This window comes from Wolffia australiana, chromosome 12, assembly GCF_029677425.1.
Source record: "Wolffia australiana isolate 7733 chromosome 12, ASM2967742v1".
In the NCBI taxonomy this organism is placed as follows: domain Eukaryota; kingdom Viridiplantae; phylum Streptophyta; class Magnoliopsida; order Alismatales; family Araceae; genus Wolffia; species Wolffia australiana.
In genome coordinates this window covers 9,386,868-9,394,441 of record NC_135846.1, presented here as the reverse complement: position 1 = coordinate 9,394,441, position 7,574 = coordinate 9,386,868, and the positions used below count along the sequence as shown (strand labels likewise).

At 42.3% G+C, this 7,574-nt stretch overlaps 1 non-coding gene across 1 annotated transcript; it reads left to right on the top strand.

Moving 5' to 3' along the window:
* The first annotated feature begins 850 nt into the window (after positions 1–850).
* LOC144710777 (small nucleolar RNA R71) lies at positions 851–956 on the top strand. Its single transcript, XR_013583415.1, has one exon. It is a non-coding gene; the product is annotated as a small nucleolar RNA R71 (small nucleolar RNA).
* Positions 957–7,574: the final 6,618 nt, after the last annotated feature.

The window sequence follows — 7,574 nt, the reverse complement described above, 5'->3', positions numbered from 1 at the left end:
TCATGGCTAGAATGCTGAATATGATGCAAATTGCATGGATTGATGACGGGTTTCGTAGGAAAACGTTGAGAAGTGCAAGTGTTTTCTGCAAGGATACCTTGGGACTCAGAGGGTGGCCTGAAACTCTCCAGCAGCTTCCTCATTTGCTCTTGTGACTCCAGCATTTGTTTAGAATGGAACTCCATCATCACCTGCATTCGCATCTCCATCTCCGCCCGCAACTTTTGGTTTTGCTTTTCGATCATATCTGAAATGACGGGGGTTAATGTAGAGAAATCAGGTTGAGTTTGAGATGAAACCTGATACTGTTGTGGAGGCCTGTGCTGGAATTGTTGTCTCTGCTGGAACGGGGGTTGAGCTGCCGGCTTGTTTCCTTGGTGGAAGGCCTCTCCGTTTTGGAAATTTGGCCGCTTTTGACCTGCCCACGGTTGTTGCGGCTGATTGAAGGCCTTCACCTCTTCTTCCATGGCTTGGCAGGCTCCATCTTCATGTTCCCTGCTAAAACAGAGAGAGCAGATCTTAGCTTTAATGATGGGAGAGTTACCTAGGAAGACATTCTTCAAGGTAGAGGTGAGCTCCTCCAATTTCTGGTTGGTCTCCCTTAGGCCCGCTTGTAGCTCTCCCTCCTTGGCGTTGACCTGCAGAACTCCTGCTCTCTTGGGCTGCACATTCCTCCCATTCTGATTGGCTCCAATCTCCTGCAAATCAGTTTCTGCAACTCTCTCCAAAATATCAAAAACTTCGTCCTCATATGCAGTATAGAACGTTCCAGCGGTAGCGAGATTTACTTTGTTTTTCATAAAATCAGAGAGAGACTCATAAAATATTTGGGCTAATTAACATTGTTCAATGCCATGGTGAGGACATTTCCTCAACAAATCATTGAATCTCTCCCATGACTCACTAAAAGCTTCTCCATCATGAGGATGGAAATTGTGAATTTCCCTTCTATAGAAATTCGTTTTGGAGAGAGGGTAGAATTTTTGCAGAAATTTTCCTTGCATCTCATCCCATGAGTTAAAGGTGATTCCTAAATTACAATACCAAGAAAATGCTTTGTCTTTCAAAGTTAGAGGAAAATATTTCATTTTTAAAATTTCTGTAGAAATTCTTGGAACGTTTTGAGATGAACACCTAATATGGAAGTCATCAAGAAATTCTAAGGGATTTTGAGCAGGCAGTCCATTAAATTCAGGTAAGGAATGAATTAATGCATTGTCATATCGAAAGGAGATACCGTCACCGATGTTAAGATTTACATCCTTTTGACGTAGGCTTCCCGACGGTGTCGACCTGTCAAGCATGGTCCTTCTCCTCTCATGATGCTGATGAATCTCTTCAGCCATATTCTCCTGCTGAATGTCAGGTTCTGTAACTGTAGAATCTGGAGAGGTGTCTCTAATGTCCTTCTCTGCAGATTTTTCACCAGCTCCTGAACATGTTACTACCATAAATCTTCAGCAAACGGTTGGAATAACAATAGGCTGAGGATTGTTAAGTCCTTCAGCACTAGGAGAATCAACAAAAATGATTGTAGATTCAGGAAAATGACTGTAGATTTGCAAAAAATGACTGTAGATTCAGAGAATTGACTGTAGATTTAAAGAAAATAAAAATTCCTACTGTTATACCGTGCTCCCCGGCAGCGGCGCCAGTTGATAAGCTCAATTTTACTGTGATTTTTACTGGTTATTTAGCAAGATAATCGTGTGAGGTTGAGAGCTTATACAACAAAATTTATAACCTCACGGCTTAGGGAGAGTGAGGGTCGATCCTCAGGGAGCAGAGAAACAGCAGAAAATGTCTTCGGTTCACTTTGAATTATCAGATCAGAATGTTGAATTTCAGCAATGGAAAGAAATATCTACACCCAATTCGATAATTCTTCCAAAGAGCTTGTACCACTCAGGATTACTCCGCAAGATTAGAATCTGAATTTAACCACAAGCAAAATCCAATAGTATCAATTAAATAATGAAATGGGCTGCAACTACGGTCTAGTCAATTCATCAAACACCTAACAGGTGTTTGATTATGCACGACCAGAACCTGCAGCTCGCAGGGGGAAGCTGCACGAGCTCACAACTGCCTGCGGTGCAAGCAGCTGCGTGCACACCGAGTGGGCTCGTGGCTGCGCGACACAAGCTCGCGGCCACGGCCTCAAAAGCGCCCACCCGCCTACAACACGCTCGAACAAGCATGTTGCACGTCCGCGCGGGTGTGCGGCAACACTTGTGGCGTAGGCGCACAAGCCCGTGCGACCAGCGGTTGCAGCTGCTGTGCGCCAGCGCACAGCGGTGCCTGTGGCGTGCGCGCACAGGTGCCTGCCCCTTGCGCTGCACATGAGCTCAAGCAAACTTTCGTTTATGCCGATAGGTTTCTGATAGGTGGATTAGATTGATAGGAGCTTGAACAAAGGAATAAACAAACACAAACAAACACAAAAACTATGAACTGATATTCAAACTAACACAAAGCAACAACACAGATTGGGAAATGCTGAAGAACCTTTGATGATTCTCCAGCCCCAACTGAGATTGTCTTAAATGGGAAGAGTACACCACTGAACTGAAGAACTCACTCCAACCAAGGTCACTTCCTTGCGGCGAGGTGGAGGTCTTCGATCTTCAGTTAATCTTCAGCTTGTTTCTCCTCCCAACTCCAATGCTCAGCAGCTCTTGGAGGGTGCAGAAATCCTCTTCTCCAAGCCCTTGTTTCCTTAGAGAAAATTCTGAACACCTAAACTCCTCTCTCAAGAGAGTATTTACAGGTTTTCTCTTAAGTCATGCCCAGGGGCATTTTCGTAATTTTTGCCACTTCGAATTTTTGCCCACTTCTCTTGATCCTCCTCTCTTCCTTGATCTTCTTAACCTGTTTCTGAATGTTCACTAGCCACAAAATGTTAAATATATTCCACTTGATTCAAAGAATCAAGTGGGGTTAGTGATTTCATAAAACAATACATATGCATGAACTTAGCATGAATTCGCAAGATAATTGTAATGAATTTAAACATAAGAACTTGATTATTTGATGACATATTTTAGAGTCATCAGTTTTCTAATTTTTTTGGTAGCATTAGGGCCGTCAGATGCAACCACACTATTAGATCCAACGGCGTGGTCGTGGCCGACGGCTGACGTGGACACTAAAGGGGCCACTAGTGCGTTGGTGGTCCCAATTTTGGCGTCCACGTGGCCGGCGAGACTTGGGTGCCCCGTCGACGTGGCATCCTCATTAGACGGGCACCCATGTGGCTCAGCAGCCCGCATTGGATTGCGGGCTGCGAGCTAACTTTCTCGGCGCGAGGAATTTAGATGCAAAAATTACGACTAAAAAACTGGTTCATGTAAAATTAAGTATAGAAATCGATGCGTCTCTTCGAGATGAACAGATTAAGTATAAATTTGAGACGTTTAGCGCATCGGAGTCAACAGATATTTGGAAATTAAAGTTCGGGACGAAAAACTTACCTCTTGGAGTCAAAAGCCTCTAATCGAAGCTATAGGAATCTGTTTTGGGCGTGCTTATAGTCGATTCCTATAGATTGAAGCCTTCTGAACCAAAAATCACTTCGATCCAAGCTCTCTAGAGAAACTTATGTTGAAATTGCCAATTTAAGAGGAGAGAGAAGCTCTGCCCCGGTTAAGTATAGCTCCGGCGAAGATGGCAGCCATTTCCACTGATCTCTAGGCTTCTTTCTCTTATCTAAATTTGTAGTGCGATTTTCATAAATATGGCAAAAACTCAAAATAAACACTAAAAATCAGGAAAATCCTTAAAACTCACATTTGCTATAATATTTTCTTCTCTCCTCTCTCCTATGGGCGGGCCCACCTTTTATAGGGGCAAATATGTGCGTTCCCCCCCTAGAAATAAAAGGGAGAAGGCCCAATTAAAACTAATTGAGACCCCCTAACAGGAGAGAGACCCCTAACACCCCACACTTGGCTTAGACACGTCCAAACATGTAGGTCCATACAATGGTTCAAATACGTGTGAAGAAACAAGTACAAACACATACGCTACGGACATACAAGGCCTACTAAACAAGGAAAAATAGCGTCAAACCTTTGTGGCCTGTTGACTAGGCCAGATACTTCGAAGGCTAGGTCTCATGCGTGAACCCTTGCTCGACGAAGTGGTTCGACGGGTCTTCAAAGTTGGTTTGTCCCCCATCATCCTACAATGAAAAATCTCCTAACCCATTTATAAGTAATATAAGATTCAAATTTTGATAGATATGGAGTCATATGATTCGTGGACCTGGAGTCCAATATCCAATTCGTATGTTCTAGAGAATGCTCCTTTTGAGAGCAGTCTTTTGGACGTAATCCCAAATTTGCTTGTCTGTTTTCAAAAAGGATATCTTCGGAAGCATATCATTTGTCATACTAGCCGAGAGGAATACGTGGACTTTTGCATTGTCACGTTTTCACAATTTGTATGATATGGAGTCATATGATTCGTGGCCTGGAGTCCAATATCCAATTCATATGTTCTAGAGAATGCTCCTTTTGAGAGCGGTCTTTTGGACGTAATCCCAAATTTGCTTGTCTGTTTTCAAAAAGGACATCTTCGGAAGCATATCATTTGTCATACTAGCCAAGAGGAATATGTGGACTTTTGCATTGTCACGTTTTCACAATTTGTATGATGGAGCTACTGGATCAACCTCATTTGTCAAGTGATTACTTAACTCTCTACTAAGGCGAGTAAGCTCGACCATCTGACTCCACTGATCAAAGTTTGTACCATTGTATCATAGAGGCTCTACAATAGGTAGAATTACAGATGGTACCACATAGGATCCTCTGTTCAGCCAACTACGTTGGATCCACCCATTTCACAAAATATCTGTGTAAGTCTCCCACTACTCAAAGAGAATGAGACAAACACTAACAGGCATCACAAACAGCTCCAACTGGCTAAGAGCAAGACCAGCTGAATATAGGGCAAAACCATGCTGCTCCAACAACCAAAAAGCAAGAGCAAGATAACTTCAACCAAGATAGCTTCAACCTCCAAGAAAGCTTCACCAACCTAGAACCAAGATAGATTCAACCAAGATACTACCCACTACACGGAGAGAATCGGACAAACATTAATAGGGTGTCACTAACAGCTCCAACTTGTTAAGCGCAAGACCAATCGAATACACCTCAAATTGAGCAGCTCAAATGATAAAATCTATTCAAGGAAATATGTCCGAAAGAACAAGAAGAGAGAGGTCAAAAGTTGTCGTTGACCAGGCATTGCCCACTCAGACAGACCCAAACCAGCGTGCACCTATAAATAAGGGTCGAGGACACCAGGTAGGGGTATTATCATTTTTTGGAGATTAAGTCCGACGGTCACGTCGAAGAGGCCAGAGGAGCAAGATTCATCTTGACCTTTTGAAGAGTACGAAGAAGTGAGAGCCAAGCTCGATCCAGGCAGGAGCTTCATCAGGGCAAGGGACATCCAGATCATTATCCATGGAGGAGCTTCACTCAGGGGACAGAAGCCGCCTAAATCTGATCGAGAAAAAGCCTGACGAGAGACTGAAGCCATCTAGGTCTGGTTTCTTGGCATTTTTTTACCGAGTAAGTACTTCTCAAGATCTATAGTATTCTGAGGAACATTGTGATCATTTGCAACTTTATCAAATATCCTCATTGATACAATCATATCGTATCAACTGGTATCAGAGCAAAATGATTCTCGGATTCAAGCTTCGACGACAAGATATTGGCTCAACGATCCAAGATCCTGCGTAAATATTAGGATATTCCGGTGCTTCAAAGAGTGAGATAAAAAATTCTTGAAGCAAGATCTACACTAATCAAGAACCAGGTGCAAAACTCCGGGTTACAAGAATTCAAGTTACTCTACGGTGATTGCATTCTAAGAATTGCAAGGAATTAGAGGTAAAAGAAGCTCAAGGAAGTGGAACAAGGTTGGGGAAAAGCAACTATTCAGTTAATTGGGATCAATATGGAAGATACCGCTGACAGAGGAAAAGCAAGAAATGAGGACGTACCAGTCCTAGCCGAGATATTATCTGGTACTCTGCTTCAACAACCGGCTATGAACTCCAAACTCGAGGCTCGACCATAGGCCTCATCAAGAACTGAACCTAGATAATCTACAAGGTACAAGAGAGTGCAAAAAACTCAAGATTCCATAACTGAACAAAAAAAAAAAATCTGCAAAGGGGATGTACCTTATTTACGTGTGTAAAATGCTCAAATACAATTGAATTGCGTAGAGAAATTTTTTAAGATCCACTGATTGACTGACAAAGAGCAATTACAATTGGTATCATTACACATGGATGGCCCCGAACAGGGCTTGTTTAAATATACAGAATACAATTTTGGTTTTGATCATTGGCATGTATTTCGACAACATTTTGCGAACAAGGTATAACTTCTCTACTAGATCCTTATGTACTCAGTTGATGAATCTCAAGCATACAAGCTCAGTGTCAGATTACGGATCGAAATTTGAGGATCTTGCTGCATTCTTGTCGCATAATCCACCAAATGTTCAAGAAACAGCCTACCTTAGAGGATTGAAACCAGAAGTTAGAGTGGAGTTAAATAAGTATAGAGTAGATGGAATTCAAGAGATCAAGGACTTCTTAATAGAAGCTGGAGCAATCTAGCAATTTTTGATAAGCAAGAGAGAACAAATCACAAGACTTCTCTCATTCAGAAGTCCTCCAGCAACAACCAAAGTAGAGCACATTATTCAAGTAGAAGAGATGGACAACATTCAACTCAAGTATGCAGTAATGTTCAGAATTTGGTCCAAATTGATAACTTGTAAAGGGGCAGCAAGAAGAAGATCACAAAGTTATCTCCAGAGGAGTTTATGTAGATGAAGGAAAAAGGACCATGTTTCTACTTTAATGAGAGGTACATCCCATGTCACCATTGTCGCAACAAGCTGAGTATATGTATCTTAGAGGAAGAGAAGGAAGACGAAGATCAACCAATTTCCGAAGAAGACTTAATGCAGCTAGATCACGGCCCTCCTAGTGGTGGGGAACTTTTGTCACTTCAAGAAGCCAGACCAGTCTCCCATCCCATGCCTGGTACTTTTCAGACTTTAGGGAGTCATCTAGAACCATCAAATAAGAATTCTGACTGATGGGAACCTACTTACAATTTTATTAGGCCCCATGTAATTCAAGTACTCAGCATTCCCATTCGCCTCTACCACAAATAGAGTATTGCTTTGGGGGATGCCTATTGCAAACAAATAGAGGGAACTTGTATTAATCTCCCTATACCCTTCCAAGGTTTCACTTTCGAACAGAATTATATCCCATTTCCACTAGGTAGCTGTGACTTGATCTTAGAGTGCGGTGGTTGCAGTCATTGGTGTGGTTCCATAGCAACTATCACCACCTGATGATCAAAATATACTGGAAGGGGCATGTTTGCACCATTATTTTTGATCCAGAGTTAAACTCCCTAAGGTTCTTTTAATTTGACATCAAACAAGCCAATCAAGAGTGGGAAGAATCGATTCAACAAGTCAATAATATAAGAGGCCATCCGACTATGCATCTCCACGAGGTACAT